Source organism: Nicotiana tomentosiformis, chromosome 5, assembly GCF_000390325.3.
Source record: "Nicotiana tomentosiformis chromosome 5, ASM39032v3, whole genome shotgun sequence".
NCBI lineage: Eukaryota > Viridiplantae > Streptophyta > Magnoliopsida > Solanales > Solanaceae > Nicotiana > Nicotiana tomentosiformis.
Genome location: NC_090816.1, coordinates 104,934,356 through 104,952,935, shown reverse-complemented (window position 1 = coordinate 104,952,935; position 18,580 = coordinate 104,934,356). Strand labels below are relative to the sequence as shown.

At 41.2% G+C, this 18,580-nt stretch overlaps 2 long non-coding RNA genes across 3 annotated transcripts in view; one reads left to right on the top strand and one right to left on the bottom strand.

Moving 5' to 3' along the window:
• LOC117279329 (uncharacterized) overlaps positions 1-11,078 on the top strand; it is a 22,113-nt gene extending 11,035 nt beyond the window's left edge. The window contains exon 2 of the long non-coding RNA XR_011407975.1: positions 10,795-11,078. This is a non-coding gene — a long non-coding RNA (uncharacterized lncRNA). The remainder of the gene's footprint in view (positions 1-10,794) is intronic.
• LOC117279330 (uncharacterized) lies at positions 9,732-18,580 on the bottom strand. Of its 2 annotated transcripts, none has more exons than XR_004509741.2 (2): positions 18,366-18,580; positions 9,732-10,404 (listed from the first exon to the last, which is right to left on the bottom strand). It is a non-coding gene; the product is annotated as an uncharacterized lncRNA (long non-coding RNA). The 2 variants fall into 2 exon arrangements; XR_004509740.2 differs by lacking the exon at positions 9,732-10,404 and adding an exon at positions 14,340-15,121.

Sequence of the window (18,580 nt, the reverse complement as noted above, 5' to 3'; positions counted from 1 at the left end):
CTATCCATAACCTATCTACATATAAAGAAGCTAACGAATATACATAATGAGAAAGGAAAAGAGAGAATATATACATCAAGAGAGAATATATACATCAAGAGAGAACAGAGAAAATATATATATACATAATGAAGAGACAGAAGAAAATATTGTCAGTTATTACAAACCAAATGTTTAAAAGTCATCCAAATAGAAAATCAAATAACTCCACCCCCGAATAAAAATAGGCATTGTCCCCAATGCTTAATCAAAACAAGAATAAAGAAGGGTAAGAGTGAAAAAGACTCCCTATGTGGCCTTGGACATCTCCGTGTCCATAGCAGCGTCACCGCCCTCAGTCTCCTCTAACTGAATCTCATCATCGACTCTGGGAGTAACTGGGTTGGTGAACATCTGGCACACTGCCTCAGCAGTGTCGGCAGCCAGGTGTGGCTCCTCAGACTAGCCAGCTGGTGCCACAGGAGCTAATAGTGTTGTTGGATCTGTTGGTGCTGATGGGTCTGACTCCATAAGCATATCATATGAAAGATCACCATCTACTGCTATCTTGGTCACCTCTCTCCTCATCCTGTCAACTGATTTCTTGGACGCCTGGGATTTCTTCATTTTCTTCACCTGCTTCCCCAGCTCCATGTGCTACCAAGGTGTTCATGATGGTGGTCTGGTTCTCCATGATCTTCTTTAGTGTATCCTCCACTGTCGGAGGAATCTGGGGTGCCGAAGTGGATGACTGTGCTGCAACAAAACTGGATATGTGAGACAGCTTTGCAGTGGCTATCTGCATCCAATTGTTGAGGCTCGCTAGTATTTGGGAGACTCGTAGCACAGATAGTAGATTAGCGGGCATGGCCACCGGCTTCAAAGCTGATGTGGAAGGCACTAATGCTGAGGGACCTGAAGAAGGAGGTGGAGGCATAGCTGCTGCACCATCAGCAGTCTCTGCTGAAGTAGATGGCATGTCACTTGTCTCAGCAGCTACCCGACGGGCTCATCAGACTGGCCTGCCGTAGTAGAGGTTTGACCCTGTTTCTTTGGGTTTCCATCACCCATCAAACAATACCATGAGAAGGCTTCTTCGCCCGCACCTTGGTATCAAAATCCCTCGGCTCCACTCCCGCATCCATAAGGTACTCAGTGATAGTGTTGGGATACGGGTAGGAGGTGTCACTTTGCCTGGCTACCACAGACATGTTGGACGACATCACGGCACCCACATTGATTGGGTACCCGGCCATTATAGAAACAACTAGCACTGCCCGTTGAATTGGAAGATTTATTTCATTTTGGCACGGGTCTAGTCTGCTACACACGAATGTTTGCCATCCCTTTGCCTCAAAATTTAGGGTGTTCCTCTGAATGGGAACCCCTGCTGGAGGTGGCCCCGGAGCTATAAGAATCTCAGCTAGCCATGGTCGAACTGCATCTCCCAGTGTTAATGTTTCCAGGTATTGCATAGGCTCCACATCCACAAAACTTAAATATGTGTTCAAGGTGCTCTGATCGAATCGCACCTTTAGATTTCTCACTTTTGTTACTTTGGTCCCTTTCTTTATATGCGCCACATTGGCGTAAAATTCTCGGACTAGGTATTCCTTGGCATCTACCACACTTCTGGTGAACCACATCCACCACTTCCGCTCCCCGAACTGTCTCAACATTCTCGAGTTGTATTTGTCAAGGTCTTTTATCATGAACTGACGCTCAAGAGTGAGTGATCTCATTGGCCACTACACTCGGAAGCTTGTGAAAGCAGCCAGACTGACAAACCTATATTCCCAAATCTCTTTCCTCTTTGACCTCTCAAAGCCGGCAACTCTGGTATCACACTCTCGGCCATCATCCGGAATATCATCAACACCCACTATAGTAGCAGGTGCATCGGGGCATGTGTGGATGAGGGCTCTGAAGCCTGACTGTCACCTTCCAAACCCTCGGAAGAGCTCTCAAAGAAGGAAGGCTCGTCTCTCAGTTAAAATCTGCCATGTGGCTGTTGTGGCTATGATTGCATAGCAGGCTGCTCTTGCACTGAGTTGCCCTCCAAAGCTTCCCTAGATGGGGCATATGAACTGGATTCGGAGGGCTCGGGCTGTCTTCCTCGGCCTATTGTGGCTTTCTTACTAATTACTCTTTGGAGGGCTAGGGGTAAATTGCTTTTGCCTTTGCATCGGGAAGGTTCACCCCTCCCCTTTGATGTATCACCATGACTTCGTGATCTAACCCTTTTCTGTAACAAATAGCAGTAGGAGTTAGTTCCAATTCAATTTCAGATAAATGAAAAGTCATAGAACAAAACATGTTGCATAGTGGGGAAGTGCAGTTCGCACAAATGCAAGTGCGGCTGCAGCCTGGGTTGTGACCGCACAATTTTAAAATGCGACCGCAACAATGAAATTATGGTCCGCATAATTTTTAGTGCGACCGCATAATTGAAGTACGGTCTAAACAATTGCAAGTACGGCTGCACATGAAACTTTCCAAAAGTGCCAACTCTCTGATGAAAGAGATTGGCCTGATCTACGGCCGCACATACTTTTCTGCGGCCGCGATGAAATTACTGTGGTCCATATAATTTTAAGTGCGGTTCGCATAATCTTACCTCACCAACTTCCCTAATCTATACTTCTGCAGACCGCACAATTCCTTGTACGGACGCACATTTCAAAATTTAATCGGGCAGAGTCATGTAGGTTTTCGATTTAAGCACAAATTGGACATGGTGATAGAAACTAAACATGGTGATAGCAACTAAACATGATAATCAAACTACCCACTCCCCAAAAAAAGCAAGTAAGAGTTAACCCCCACATGGATATGAAATTGACAAATGGTCTAAACTGACTAACAAATTGTATATGAAACTAAAAAAATTGAAGAATCCTAGAAATGATTTGAACATACCAGTGATGAAGTGGTGCTATGGAATGATCGCAGATGTGTAATTAGGTGGTAGATGATTGAATCAGATGCGTGCAAAATTTTAGTCTGATTTCTCAGAGAATGGAAAGTTTCAACTGTAGTCCTATGGTTACTATTTATACACAGTGGGTCTGGCTAAGGAATCAAGAGACGAGTGCGGATGCAGAATTCCTTCAGCGGTCTGCACTCTGTTACCTGGTGTTCCACTTCCTTTTTTATAATCTGCGGTCCTCAGATTTAGCTGTGCGACCGTAGATTTTGGTGTGGACCGCAGAATTCACTGTGCGGACGCACTTTGGCTGTTTCTTTGACAAACAAACTTCTAAGAGTTTGCATTTTTTCCATCTCAAGTTGTGCGGTCCGCACATCTAATTCTGCAGCCGCATTTGCCTTCTGTTGTAGCGTCCAAAATTGTACGGTCCGCACTTTTTTCATATTTAGCCAATATTTCTGAGCACGGTTCCTGTAAAGCACACACCTTCCTGCAACACACTTCACATCCAGTTAGCACAAAATAAGACCTATCTAAAGAAGAAGAAAAGAAAAAGAAAAAGAAACATGGGTTGCCTCCCAAAAAGCGCCTGATTTAACGTCGCGACACGACACAGATTACCATCATGTCAAATGAATCACTGCCACCACATGGCCATCATCATCTTATCCCAAATAGTGCTTTACACGGTAACCATTGACTCGGAATACCTCGTCATTTTTGTTCTTCAAGTCCAATGCACCAAAATGTGTCACACCCACAATTTCAAAGGGACCACTCCATTTGGATTTCAGCTTTCAGGGAAACATATTCAATCATGAGTTGAATAACAAAACAAGATGGCCCACCTTGAAATCCCTGTTTCGGATGTATTTGTCATGAAGGTACTTCATTCTTTCTTTGTACAAGGACGAACTTGCATATGCATGGTACTAGAATTCATCTAATTCATTCAAGTGTGCAACCCACAAGTTAGCAGCTGCATCCCAATCAAGATTTAACTTCTTTAAAGCCGACATGGCCTTATGCTCGAGTTCCACCAGAAGATGACAAGCTTTGCCAAACACCAACCGGTATGGAGACATCCGGATAGGAGTTTTGAAAGCAGTCCGATAAACCCACAGTGTATCATCAAGCTTCTTCGACCAATCCATCCGGTTAACATTCACTATTTTGGACAAAATATTCTTTATCTCCCAGTTGGATACTTCAACTTGACCTCTAGCTTGAGGGTGATAGGGAGTCGTAACTTTATGAGTGACACCATACTTTCTAAGCAAGGTGTTAAAAGCTTTGTTGCAAATATGCGACCCCCCATCGCTTATGATAGTCCGCAGAGTACCAAATCTTGTGAAGGTGTTCTTCTTCAAAAATGCCACCACACTTTTTGCTTCATTATTGGGTAGAGCAACGAACTCAACCCATTTAGACACATAATCAACTGTGATCAAGATGTAGGTGTTTCTATAAGAACTCACAAAAGTTCCCATGAATTCAATACCCCATACAACGAAAATATCAATCTCCAAAATGGTGGTGAGGTTCATTTCATTTTTCTTTGAGATTCCACCAGCCCTTTGAAATTCATCACAATGCTTGACTAGATCACTTGCATCCTTGTAAAGAGTGGTCCAATAGAAACTGCAACTTAGGACTTTGGCCGGCGTTCTTGATCCACCATGGTGACCACCATATGGCGAAGAATGACAAGCCCCCAGAATTTCAACTTGTTCCTCCTCTGGTACACATCTTCTAATCACTCCATCCGTACAAATCTGGAAAAGGTACGGTTCATCCCAATAATAGTCTTTACAATCCTGTTTGAGCTTCTTCCTTTGGTTTGAAGAGAACTCATCGGGGGTGATACCACTAACAAGAAAATTTGCTAGATATGCGAACCATGGCACCTCTTTCATTGAAATGGCTAAGAGTTGCTCATCGGGGAAGGAGTCATTGATTTCAAAACTATCATGCAGCCTCCCCTCCTCCTCCAAACGAGACAAGTGGTCCGCCACTTGGTTTTCACTTCCTTTTCGGTCCTGGATGTCTATATCAAACTCTTGCAAGAAAAGCACCCATCTCATCAACCGGGCTTTGGAATCTTTCTTGCTCATAAGGTAACGAAGTGATGCATGATCCGTGTGGACAATCACTTTTGCACCCATCAAGTATGGGAGAAACTTCTCAATAGCAAACATAATGGCAAGGATCTCTTTCTCGGTCACATTATAATTGACTTGGGCATCATTAATGGTCTTACTAGCATAGTAGACCGGATGAAAGATCTTGTTGATACATGCACCAAAACCGCTCCAACCGCCAAATCACTAGCATCACACATGAGGTCAAAAGGAATGCTCCAATTAGGAGCGGTGATAATGGGAGTAGTTGTCAACTTGAACTTGAGCAATACAAATGCTCGCATGTAGTCATCATTGAAGTGAAATTTAGCATCTTTCTTCAAATGTTTGCACAAGGGGTTCACCACTTTGGAAAAATCTTTTATGAAATATCGGTTGAACCCCGCATGACCCAAGGAACTTCTCACGCCCTTCACGGATGTTGGAGGTGGATGTTTAGAAATCACTTATATTTTCGCTTTGTCAACCTCTATTCCCTTCTTTGAAATCTTGTGGCCAAGGACAATACTCTCCTCGACCATGAAATGGCATTTCTCCCAATTCAATACCAAGTTCATTTCTTCACACCTTGCCAATACCTTATCCAAATTTGCTAAGCAATCATCAAAAGAATTCCCGACTACCGAAAAGTCATCCATGAAGACTTCAAGGTAGTCCTCTACCATATTCGTAAAGATCGCCATCATACACCGTTGAAAAGTTATCGGTGCATTGCATAAGTCAAATGGCATCCGCTTGAAAGCGAAAGTGCCATAGGGGCAAGTGAAAGTTGTTTTGTCTTGATCTTCTAGGGCAATAAAGATTTGATTGTAGCCCGAATATCCATCTAGAAAGCAATAGAACGCCCAGCCGGCTGACCTATCAAGTATTTGGTCAAGAAAGGATAGTGGGAAATGGTATTTACTTGTGACTTTGTTTAGCTTCCGATAGTCCATACACTCTCTCCATCCAGTCACCATTCTTATTGGAATCAACTCGTTCTTATCATTGGTGACCACAGTTATTCCCCACTTCTTCATAACACATTGCATCAGAGAAGTCCACGAACTGTCAAAAATGGGGTAGACAACCCTGGCATCTAACCACTTTATGATCTCCTTTTTTACCACCTCTTGCATGGCTTCATTTAGTCTTCTTTGATGTTCAATGAAGGGTTTGGCATCTTCCTCCAAAGTAATATTGTGCATGCAAAACGCGGGGCTTATTTCCCTAATTTCCGCCAAATTCCACCCAATAGCTTTCTTTCTCTTGTGGAGCACCGCCAATGTAGAGGCAACCTGCACGTTAGTCAAACAATAGGAAAGAATAACCGGTAAAGTAGAGCAAGGGCCAAGGAATTCATACCTGAGATGTGGAGGTAATGACTTCAACTCCAAGATAGGAGGCTCTTTAATTGAAGGCTTTGTAGGAGGAGTTTTCCTATTCTCAAGATCCAAGGAATGTTTTTGAGGTGCATAATTGTATGACCCCATCCCTTGCAAAGAATTAAAACATTCCATGAAGCCATCCATCTCATCATCATTAAAATTTAGCAAGACGGCCTCCAACATGTCACCCACATTAATCGTGACACTTTTATCATCAATAATAACATTAGTCACCAAGTCCACTAACGAACACACTTTATTGCTATTCGGTTGTCTCATAGATTTGCACACGTGGAACACCACCTTTTCATCACCTACACGGAAAGTGAGTTCACCGGCTTCCACATCAACAAGAGCCTTCCCCGTAGTAAGAAAAGGTCTACCAAGAATAATAGGTACCTCATAGTCCACTTCACAATCAAGAATAACAAAATCCGTTGTGAGAATGAATTTGTCAACTCAAACCAATACATCCTCTATCACCCCTAACGGTCTCTTCATTGTACGATCGGCCATTTGTATTCTAATAGATGTAGGTCTTGATTGCCCAATTCCCAATGTCTTGAAAATCGAATAGGGAATCAAGTGGATACTCGCCCCAATATCACAAAGAGCTTTTTCAACCTCGGCACTTCCAATGGTACGAGAAATTGTAAAAGCACCAACTTCCAATGGTACGAGAAATTGTAAAAGCACCGGGATCTTCCAACTTAAGAGCCATCGAATGCATAATTGCACTCACTTGGTGAGTGACTTTGATAGTTTCAAAATGCATCGATATTTTCTTTGTCACCAAGTCCTTCATAAATTTTGCATATCTGATCATTTGCTCCAAGGCTTCAACTAATGGCACATTTATAGAGAGACTCTTTATCATATTAATGAACTTCTTGAATTGATTTTCGTCATTTTTCTTGGCAAGCCTTTGAGGATAGGGAGGAGGTGGCTTAGGCAATGGTACCTTAGGTTTTTGCACTACCATTTCCGGTATGTCAATCACATGATCCCTAGATGGGTTCACATCCTGTTGAGTTTCTTCCGCCATGTCATCAATTTCAATCGGCAGTTCATCATTTGCTTGCACAATATTGTTCGGGGTCTCCTCTTCTTCTACCACTTGCTCATCATACACAAGTTGCCTTTGACTCGAGGTAGGTGCATTCCCACCTCTTTCACTTCTTGTAGTAATATCCATAGCATGCCCTTTAGTGTTCCCATCCTTCGGGTTCACCACCGGATCACTTGGTAGTGCCCCCTTAGGATGAGAATTTAAAGCTTGAGAGATTTGACCTATTTGCACTTCCAAATTACGGATTAATGTGTTGTGTGAAGCAAGTTGGGCATCGAAATCGGCATTCTTCTACATCATTTGCCTAAACATGTTCTCAATATGACTCATTTAATTGTTGGAGGAACTAGGACCATGAAAAGGATAAAGAAGTGGATTTCTCAATTGTTCATGCATCGGGGGCCTTTGAAAATCCGACCCCTGATTTCCTTGGTTGTTGTTCCACCCACCTTATTTGTTGCCTCCCCAATTGCCTTGGTTATTATTGTTTTATCAATTCCCTTGGTTATTGCTTCCACTCCAATTACCTTGATTGTTGTTGTTCCAATTACCTTGGTTGTTAGAATTCCAATTGCCTTGATTATTCTAAGGTCTCCATTGTTGTTGACTAGGGTCTTGGTAGTTATTTCTTTTCCCTTAAAAATTGTTCATATATTGGACCTCTTCTTCTTGATCATTGTATGAATCTCCTTGATCAAACCCACTATCATCTTGCAAAAAATTATCCACTCTTTGTTGCACTTGTGTACTTATTGTTCTTCTCTTTTTTACCATCATATTGACTCCCTCCATAACATTGACTTTCCTCGGGTTTTGCACTTATTGAAGTTGAGCCTTTGCAAATTGGTTCATGGTGGTTGTCAACTCAACTATGGATTGCCCATTGTCATGTAACTCTTTATGAAGAATAATCACATATGGATCACCTTGTACAACACTGGATCTAGATTGCCACGCTGATGAAGTATCAGCTAGTTCATCCCAAGTATGAATGGAATGATTTGGCAAATGTTCCAACCAATCTAAAGCTTTCCCCCACAGAGAGAAGGGAAAAATCCTTAGCCTCAAAGCATCCTCGGAGACATTTGTTTGTTTTCTCCCCCAACATGTATCAACGAACCCCTTCAAGTGTTTATATGCATTTTGGCTCGGTGCACCAGTGAAGAACCTTCGTTGCTCGAGCAAAGTGAGCATTACGTTGGTTATTTGAAAGTTTCCCGCCTTAATACGGGGTGGGACTATATCACTTGCATACCCTTCATTCGGCAATACTCGGTGTGGAGCCGCTCGTGGTGAATGTGGGGGTGGAACAGGTACATTGTCTTGAGGCGGTTGGCCTCGTCTATTTGCTTGAGGTTCAAGAGGGACCTCATCCATTGCATTATCATCAACGTCCACATCCCCCCATGGCTATGTTTCCGAGCGCGTTGTTAACCATGATTGCACCTACAATACTCTCACGTTAGTAATAAGGAAGGAAAAGAAGATATTCCAAAAACACACCTAAATATATAGTAACACCATTTTTTAGCTCCCCGGCAATAGCGCCAAAAATAGATCTCATCCAATTTCACTTCTCTATTTAAGGATATGAAAATGGTCGATGCAATAGTAATACCCAACAAGGAGTCGGGGTCTATTTTCCACAGGGAGCTATGAATGGGTCTTAGGAATATATATTATAGTGTATGAGCTTCAATTATCTCAAATTGCACTTACATAAATTTCGGTTATTTCTAGGTCTAATTTAAACGAAGACTACAAACTAAGAATTTAAACTATGAAAGTGTTTTTGGTTGTTTTTCAAATGTTATGAAAGGCCTAGGGCAATGACCTTCACCTAGGTGTTCACCTAGTGAGTTATAAACTTTAAAGCTTGTTTTATTGGTCGGTTTGTATTATAGCTATCAACACCCAAGTACCCACTCAATATCTCACGGCCAGAGTGATTTTGCCCAATTTGGCTTTCTCAAGTCCAAATGGGTATTGAACAAAACAGTTGATGATAAGCTCAAGTCGGGTTTTACTATTTCTAGGTTCAGCCCTTTAATTGGGCTTATCAATCTCTCGATTGACCCAATTTTTTGCTAGCCAAGTTTTTCTAGACTAAATCTCTCTTTCTCAAGTGGAGACCAAGTCAAATAGGCATGAAATAATGTTTGCAACCATTAATTCTTAACATGAAAGCAAGAACTCGGCTAGATAATCAACACCCAACCATAAACAAGCAATAAATAAAACACCCATTAAGTTTACACACTAGGGTTGGGTCACAACCTTAGTGAAAATCTAGCTACTCATGCTTAAATTGGGAGAAAAAGAAGAAGTGATAATTAAACCCATATTAATAATTAAAATGATAAAATCAATATTCAAATAGCTCAAAATAGTAAAAACTACTAAAATGAGTAGATGAAAATGTCTATTGTAGCTGCTGATGTCAAAACTTGACATAAAAAAGTGAAACTCTTCTATTTATATAGTGCTGGAATTCCATGTGCGGTCCGCACTTTGCTCCAACCTGACAGGAATGGAAACCTGCGGCTGCATAATTTTGAACTGTGACCGCACTTCACTAATTCTGCGATCCGCGCATTTCTGAGTGCGGCCCCATATTGCTCTTCTACAGACCACACAAATGTGACTGCGGTCACGTAGCTGTTCTTTTGCGGCCGCACAATAATTGTGTGGTACGCACTTCTGTTGAACTTGAGATGCAAATTCTCTGAACTTTTGCTCTTGCCTAGGTTCTGCGGCCGCACATGTCATGTGCGGACCGCACTTTGCACTTGTCTCTGATAGGAGTTTCTTCAAAATCTGTGGTCCGTACTTTGAGCTTTTGTGCCTGTTTGTGCCCTTGAGTTCATATCACTCCTTCTTGAGTTGGATTTCATCTTGGGGGCTCATGTTCCACTATTCCTGCAATTAAGCATATTTTATCAGTTTTCGGGAACATAATTAAACGCTTTTGGACTAAAATGAAAGCAAAAAGGTGCTAATATGTAGTCAAAATCCCTACTTATCATAATGCCTTGATTATTTGGTTGTCATTTATTTTAATTAATTGGTTTCACTGGTACACTAACCGTGTTCTGATTACTTTATTGTTCTATCACATGTTTATTCCTTGTTGGCATTTACTGATTCTTGCTTCCGTTATTAGCTTTATATTGATATTCTGCACAGGTTATTATGTATAGTAGGTGTCTTGACTTGTACCTCGTCACTACTCTACTGAGGTTAGTCTTGATACTTACTTGGTACCGATCATGGTGTACTCATACTACACTTCTGCATATTGTTTTGCAGATTCAAGTATTGGAGATATGAGACTTAGTTTCTTGATCGCGAGGATTCAGGGTAAAGCTTCTTGGTCGTCGCAGTTCTTTGGAGTCCTTTTCTTTACATTTATATTGTCAAATTCTTATCCGAATAGTATTGTATTTTTAGACATTTGTATGTATCCAACTAGAGTCCGTGACTCTGTACTACCGAGTCTTGGGGATTGTAGTGATTATCATATGTCGGCATGTATCACCTTTAAATTTATCAACAACAACAAAATACCAACAAACCCAGTGAAATTCCACTAAGTGGTGTCTTGGGAGGGTAGAGTGTACATAGACCTTACCCCTGCCTTATGATAGTTGAGACGTTGTTTTCAATAGACCTTCCCCCTCCTCCTCCCCTTCCCCCCCCCCCCCCCGCTCAAGAAGAAAAAAACCTAAAAAGGAAGCAGAGACAACAAGTGTTAACAATAACAAGTAAAAGTGATATAATAGCCAGAGCGAAAGAAACGACATAAAGTAAAAGAAATATGCGGATACGAACAAATGAAAGTACGAGAGTAACACTGATAAGACATAAAATAAGACACTCCCTCTTAACCACTACCCTAATTATCTACCTTCATACCTTTCTATCAAGGGCCATGTCCTCGGTAAGATAAAGTAGTGCCATGTAATAACCCAACCGGTCGTTTTGAGCATTTGCACTTTGCTCGGTATTTTACGGGCATGAGTAGCTCCGTATGATGCAATATGACTTATGTGAATCATCGGTTTTGATTTTCAGTTTACTCGGAATCAAATTGGAAGAATGGATTTCATTGTCGAAGATTTAAATTGGAAGAATTGACCAAGTTTGACTTTTTATGAATTTGAACTCGGAACGGAGTTTTGATGTTTCTGTTAGCTCCGTTGGGTGTTTTTGGATTTAGGAACGCGTCTGGATTGGGATTCGGAGGTCCGTAGTGGAATTTGGCTTGAAATGGAGAAAGTTGAATTTTTAAAAAATTTGACCGGGGGGTTGACTTTTTGATATCAGGGTCGGAATCCGATTCTGCAAATTGGAATAGCTTATTTATGTTCTTTGGGACTTGTGCAAAAAATTTGAAGTCATTCCGGATTGATTTGCTATGTTTCGGCACAAGTTATTGAATTTCAAAGTTCAAAGTTCATATATTTCGATTTGAGGTGCGATTCGTCGTTTCAATATTGTTATGCGTGATTTTAGGCCACGAGTAGGTCTGTGTCATGTTACTGGACTTGTTGGTATCTTCGGACGGGGTCCCGAGTGGCTCGGATGAGTTTTAGACGAGGTTCGGATCATTTTCACTTCATGTTTCATTGCTGAAGGCTGCTGGTTATGGTATGATCGCACCTGCGGTTGGTTTGCGCAGATGCAAGATGAGAGCTGGATGAGGAGGCCCGTAGGAGTGGAGAAAAGGGCGTAGGTGCGGATACACAGGTGTGAAGTGATGGAGCGCAGGTGCGAGAGTCTTCGCAGATACGAAGCTTAATACCGCAAGTGCGGGGGTTGCTGGGCAAGGCCATTTTTTGCTGATGCGATACTTTTCCGCAAAAGCGGTGGTCGCAGGTGCGACAAATTATCCGCAAATGCGGATTGACTAGACAGAACCCTTTAAGTTCGAGGGTTTGTGATTTTTCACCCATTTTCGGTTTTTGGAGCACGGTTTAGGCGACTTTTGGAGCAATGTTCGTCACAAGGATTGGAGTAAGTGTTCTACCCTTGGTTTTGATTTTATTCCATGCATCTACCTACGTTTTTGGTAATGGGATTGTGAATTTTAAAGAGGAAATTTGGGGTTTTGGCCTAAAGTTTCATAATATGATTTTTTGAGTTTTGAATATCTAATTGGAGTCGGATTTGAGTGAAACTAGTATGGTTGAATTCGTAATTGAATGGGCTGTTGAATTTTGTAAATTTTGTTGGGTTCCAAGATGCGGGCCTGGGTTGGGCTTTTGGCTGATTTTGGGCTTTTGATTCAAGTTTTGATCTTTTTCGATCGGGATTGATTCCTTTAGCATTGTTTGATGTACTTGAGTTATTTTTGGTTAGTTTTGAGCCGTTCTGAGGTCGGAATGCGCGGGGTGGCATCTTGGGAGCACCACTTGGCTTGCTCGGTATTGGTATTGTCTTGTTTGAGGTAAGTAATTTTTCTAATCTTGGAGCTGAGGGTATGAAACCCCAAAATACGTGTTATGTGATTTGTGTTTGAGGTGACGCAATGCTAGGTGACGGGCGTGTGGGCGTGCACCATGTGAATTGGGACTATGTTGTTTCCATGGCACTGTATAGTGGTCCTACTTTGTTGATGTCTGTGTTTTCACCATGTGATAAAGTAATTGAGCTGTCAAACATGCTAGATACCATATTTAGGCTTTATGACGATACTGCTAGGACCCATAATGGTCATTTCTTGCTGTTATTTCACTGTTTTCATTGATATTTCGTACCCAGTCATATTCATGCATTCATATCATATTTCAGTCTCAGTTATTTATTGATACATCATATTATTGTTGTCGGGCTAGTTTCATGGCATTGTGAGCCTGTGAGTGAGACTGGAGAGATTGATGACTGAGTGAGGTCGAGGGCATGTTTGTGAGGATGTTGTCACTATGGCACGTGAGTTGTCCGTGCAGCACGTGAGTTTCCCGTGCGATTCCAGATATTGATATTATAGCACGTGAGTTGTCCGTGCAGCACGTGAGTTGTCCGTGCGATTCTAGATGTTGATATTATGGCACGTGAGTTGTCCGTGTAACACGTGAGTTGTCTGCTGATCGGGTCCAAGCCTACACTACTATTGAGTAGCGAGGGTGGTCGATGCAGTTTTAACCCAACTAGGTTGGGATCGAATCCACAAGGAGTTAATGTTTGGAATCAGATTTATATCTAAGATAGATGCGGGTTTTGAATCTAATTACACTTCTACAAGTTTGGGTTTGATTTCTATTTCTAATTTTACTCTAAAGATTGCAATAATTGAAACTAAGGACAATATTTTTATTGTAGTTTTTCAAATGTTTAAAGAGACTAAGGTAGTGACTTCTACCTAGGTGGCTATCTAACGGGTAACAAAATCTAGGACAAGCTTGATTAGCTGAGATTGTAATATAGCTATCACACGCGGGTACTCACTCTATACCTCTCGGTAGTTTGAGTGATTTTGCCCAATTTAGCTTTCTCAAGTCCAAATAGGTATTCATGCAAATCGAGTGATATTAGCTCAAGTTGGGTATTACTATCTCTAGGTTTAACCCTTTTATTGGAGCTATCAATTTCAAGAGTTCATCCCAATTCCTTGTTAGTCTAGTTTTTCTAGACTTAGTCCCTCTTTCTCAAATAGATACTAAGTCATAAAGGCATGAATCAAAGTTTGTAACCATTAATTCTTGAGTTCTAGCAAGAACTTGGCTAAATATTACTAACCCATTCACATTCAAGCCCTAAAATCAAATACCCATTAAATACCCACACTAGGGTTGGGTCACAACCCTAACTATGGGTTTAACTACTCATGGAAATAACATAAATTAAAGATGCAATGAAGATAAAATACATAATATTAATTTATGGAATGAAAATCTAATGTTAAGAAGTAAATCTAGTACAAAATTTTCGAAAACAGAAAAGTCAGCCGTCTCAGGTGCTCATACAAAACATAACATAACCTAAAAATGACCAAAAGGTTTATTTATACTAAGCTGAAAATATCTGACAAAAATGCCCCTGCGGAGGTTATGCGGCTGCGTAATTCTGAGTGCGGCCGCACTCTTGCTTTCGCGGCCGCATAATTCTGATGCGGTCCGCGTTCTTCTCTTTTGGATCTGGGTTGAGCTGAACTTTCGCGGACCGCATAATTCTAAGTGAGGCCGCGCTCCAGATTATGCGGCCACATAAAAGTGATGCGGTCCGCACTTTCTTGAGTTTGACTTGAAATCAACTCTCTAATTCTTTATCTTGCGGACCGCATAATTTCAATCGCGGACGCACGAGGGACTTTCGCGACCGCACAATTCTAGTGTGGTCCGCACTTCTCTCTTTTGCTTAAGTTGTCAACTCTCTGAATCTCAGCCATCACAGTCCGTGTAATTTCAATTGCCGCTGCACAGGGACTTTTGCGGCCGCACATTTATGGTGCGGTCCGCGCTCATCATTTAACCCAAAATCACACTCTCTGAATCTACCTCTCGTGGACCGCATAATTATGATTACGGCCGCATCATGGCTCCGCACTTCAGACCTCTTTTCCCAACCTTGGTTTTTGTTCAACTTTTGACTCCTTTGTGAGTTGATTTTGATTCCTTTGGCTCATTTTGAACAATTCCTGCAAGCAAGCGTATTTCATTAGTTTCCGGGAATACCTTCAAGCATTTTTGGCCTAAAACACAAGTAAAAGAGAGCAAATAATAGGTTAAAATCCCCACTTATCATCTATACAGTTATAGCGCTTGGGCTGAAAGGAGCCCCTCCGGAGTCTGCACACCCCCAGTGAGCGCGGCCGACTATAAATATGGATCGGCTGCATGCCGCAATGGGTATTGTACAGCGCTGAGTAATTAAGTGTGTTGAGCATATTGAGAGAGAATACGAGACAGTGAGATTGAGTACTCTGAGAGTGTGAGTACATAAGCTCATTATCGAGATGCATTGCATTTGACATGCGTACTTGAGATACATGCATAAAGGTGCATTTCCTTCTGCTACCCAGTTTTGGGGACATTTATGATTTTACCTGCATCTTGACATGTAGGCATAGAGAAGTACTTTCCTCATGCTATATGAAAATGAAACAACTTACTATCTGTTGAAAGGAGTTTTGGGAAAAATCACAGTTTTCAAAATTACTTGTATATTGGCTTTTCGGTAAAAGATTTGGATTTTCACTGAGATATTTGAAAAGAAATGCCTATTTTTCTGGAACTGTGAACGAACTGAGCCTTTTATTTTGGAGATTCTTCTTTTGTTATTGTACTATGTTGTTATGAACTACTGTAGAATATTAGTGTTAGACCCGATCTTTTTATTAGCTCGTCACTACTTTCAACCTAAGGTTAGGTTTGTTACTTATTGAGTACATGGAGTCGGTTGTACTCATACTACACTTCTGCACCTGGCGTGCAGATACTGGCTGCTGATGTTGTTGTGTTCGACGGGAGCTAGATTTGAAGATGTACCTGCGTCCCGGTTGTAGCTGCCTCTTGTTCTTGATAGCCTTAGATCTATAAAAATTCTGTTTATGTACTTTTCAAACAGACGATGCATTTATTTCATTTCAGCTTTGTAAATTCTATTCTTAGAAGCTCATGATTTGTACTACCAGTTCTTGGAAAACGTATTAGATTCAATATTTCTTTACTTAATTGCCTTATTGATTGTTATTGTAATTGGTTAGTGGTTAACTGGCTTACCTAGCGGGTTGGGTTAGGTGCCATCACGACTAGTTGGATTTTGGGTCGTGACACCCCATGTCATGCCTAATCACCTCTCTCCAATACTTCTTAGGCCATCCCCAACCTTTTCTCAGCTCCCATATTGCCAACCTCTCACACCTACTCAATCTAGCTTCTCTCATATTACCCCTACAGGTGTCACTCCCACCTTTTCTCGAGTATCAACATTTCTTATCTTATCCAACCGGGTATGTCCACATCCATCTTAGCATCCTTATTTTCACTGCTTTCATCTTCTAGAGATGGGTGTTCTTTATAGGCCAACACTCTGCCCCATATAACATAGTAGGTCTAACCACAACTCTGTAGAACTTATCCTTAAGTCTTGATGGCACCTTCTTATCACACAAAACCCTCAAAGCGAGCCTTCATTTCATCCATCCTGCTCCAATACTATGTGTGACATCTTTGTCTATCTCACCATTACCTTGGATAATATATCTGAGGTACTTGAAACTCCCCTTCTTAGGGATGACTTGTGAATCCAACCTTACTTTCACGTCCATATCATGGGTCGCATCGCTGAACTTGCATTCTAAATACACTGTTTTAGTCATGCTCATCTTGAAACCTTTCGACTCCAGGGTTTGCCTCCAAACCTCCATCCTCGAGTTAACACCACCTCACGTCTCATCAATTAGTACTATATCATCCGCAAATAACATGCACCGTGGAACCTTCTCTTGAATGTACCACGTCAGAACATCCATCACCAAGGCAAATAAAAATGGGTTAAGCGTGGATCCCTTATGCAAGCCCATCCAGATAGGGAAGTGTTCTGAGTCGCCTCCCACCATCCTAACTCGGGTCTTAACTCCAGCATACATATCCTGGATCACCCTAGTATAAGCTACAGGCACACCTCTAACCTCCCAGCACCTCCAAAGAACCTTCCTCGGAACTTTGTCATAAACTTTCTCTAGATCAATAAACACCATGTGCAAATCCTTCTTCCTATCCCTATACTGCTCCACCAGTCTCCTAATAAGGTGAATGTCTTTAGTAGTCGATCTCCCTGAATGAATCCGAACTGATTCACGAAAATAGACACACCACTCCTCACCCTAACTTCTACCACCCTCTCCCAAACTTTCATGGTGTGGCTTAGCAACTTGATATCCCTATAGTTCTTGCAATTTTGGATATCCCCCTTATTCTTGTACACCGAAATTATCGTACTCATTCTCCATTCATCAGGCATCTTCATCGTCTTAAAAATGGCATACACCTTTAAATTTCTCATTTATATTATATTATACTTCATAATATCATGTTCAATTGGTTTAACTATTGTAAGTGAACGGTTTACCTAGTTCTAGAGACTAGGTGGCATCACGAACCTTAAGGTGAGATTTTGGGTCATGACAAAAGCCTAGCTTTTTACGGTCTATAAAAATCTTGATCATATCTCCCCTCAAAATTATACTTTCCACAAGAAAATTATAGTAACACATTAAAAAGTAGCAAAGAGAAAGAAAAGCATTATACTAGCAAATATAGCAATCTTTTTGGGAAAATTGAAGAGCCTTTGGAACACTCACATTGCCAGGGGTCGTTCATGGATGTTCCGGGAAATTAGTTCCAATGACATCCAAGTTTACAGAGTTACGAAACCAAAAAGGGAGATAATAATCCCTGAAGAACACCCCAAATTAACATCCCTTAATGATTAATCAATGTTAAGACTCATGATCAATATTTAATATCATTTCCAAAATTTATTTTATCATTGAAGCATATTTATCGAACATTCTGTGAGAATCATGTCGTCCGATTTTATCTTAGTGCTTGACGAGTTAGATTACTCTCCTAATTGGGTAATTCATCACAATAGATTAATTTTCAAATATTTCCTATACTACAATTCCGGTTCCCCAAAATCCACCCCAAAATCAGACCACAAAGTGGCTAATTAAGTTGCACACAATAAAATAACAACTCGATAAAACTGCCAAAATAAAATTCACAGACATTTGAATTATCAAGTTTTTTAGGCACATAGGAAGACAATAATGATAACATGATATTAAATAACCCATCACAAAACCAACAAATAAACCCTAGATCCACACAAATACATATACACACATAAGCAGAAAGGAGAGGAAATAGAGAGACCTGGCTGAACTTGGTTTGGAGTTGGGAGTTGACATCGTCAAAAGCAAATAGAGGAGCAGATAGAGGTAAGTGAAGTACTTACCACCGACGAGTTGCGCCAGATTTGGTGGGAGAGAGAGGGGGAGGGATGGAACGAGAGAGGGAGAATAGCGTTTGCTGGGGGCGGAGAGTGGGAGGAGTTGTATTTGTGAGCTGAAAATAAATATATTAAAAAT